The sequence below is a fragment of the Coffea arabica genome, chromosome 6c, assembly GCF_036785885.1.
Source record: "Coffea arabica cultivar ET-39 chromosome 6c, Coffea Arabica ET-39 HiFi, whole genome shotgun sequence".
NCBI classification, from domain to species: domain Eukaryota; kingdom Viridiplantae; phylum Streptophyta; class Magnoliopsida; order Gentianales; family Rubiaceae; genus Coffea; species Coffea arabica.
The window spans coordinates 53,052,134-53,053,203 of NC_092320.1; the positions used below are offsets into that span (position 1 = coordinate 53,052,134).

Below are 1,070 nucleotides of genomic sequence, written 5' to 3' on the forward strand. Positions count from 1 at the left end.
TACATAATAACTCAAAAAATATCTCATCCATACAATATATCAAATATTTCAAAAAATTTTATGGTAAAATTTTTTTCATATACACTGTTACAGTTAAATTTTTCAAAAATAACTCAAAAATAGCTAATCCAAATGGAGCCAAGATTGTTCCCATTTTCTTTGAGAGATAAAATTAAAATTTGGCTGCATTCTTATACTCCTAATACTTTGACCACTTGAGATGATTTATCTAGAGTATTTTTGAATAAATACTTTTCACCGAGTAAAACGGCTAAGTTTAGAGTGGACATTACTAGTTTTAGCCAATAAGATGGTGAATTATTATTTGAAGTGTGAGAAAGGTTTAGGGATTTGCTATGGATATATCCATACTATGGATTTTTCGATTGGTTCATTGTACAAATTTTCTATAATGATTTATCTTTCTCTACTAAAACTACTATTGGTGTAGCCACAGGTGGAGGTTTTATGGGTAATTCACCTCAAAAAATGCAAAACTTGATAGAAGAGATGACGGCAAACAACTACCAATGGAGAAATGAGCGAAATAATTCTAGGTGCTAAGCAGGTATGATCGAATGGACACTCTAAACATGTTAAGTGCCTAAATGAATAACGTGGTAAAATTACTAACTAGACAAATCGGGGTTGGTCCGAGTTCTTCATCTAATGTATATGTTACATGTTCTACATGTGGGGGTGAACATGACACTAATGCATGTGTTGATTTTGAGCAAATTCAATTTGTTAATAATTACAATTGAAATGCTCAAAACAATCCCTACTCAAACACATACAATTTGGAATGGAGAAATCATCCAAATTTTGGATGGAAGGATCAAAGCAATCCTTAAAGACTGACTAATCCACTAGAATTCCAACCAAGATAACCACAGACGAACACTAAATCAGGTTGAAAAATTGCGGTGAAAAAACTGACTAAATTTCAGAGAGATTTGAATGAATAGAGGGGAAATTAGACTAATTAACTTGGATGTATAGAAATGTAGAGGCCCAAATAGGTCAAATTGCTAATTCGATTAACAATAAAAATCAAGGAGAATTACCGA

At 31.9% G+C, this 1,070-nt stretch overlaps 1 non-coding gene across 1 annotated transcript; it reads right to left on the reverse strand.

Moving 5' to 3' along the window:
* Window positions 1-273: 273 nt before the first annotated feature.
* Window positions 274-380, reverse strand: LOC113694366 (small nucleolar RNA R71). The gene has a single exon (XR_003449323.1). It is a non-coding gene; the product is annotated as a small nucleolar RNA R71 (small nucleolar RNA).
* Window positions 381-1,070: the final 690 nt, after the last annotated feature.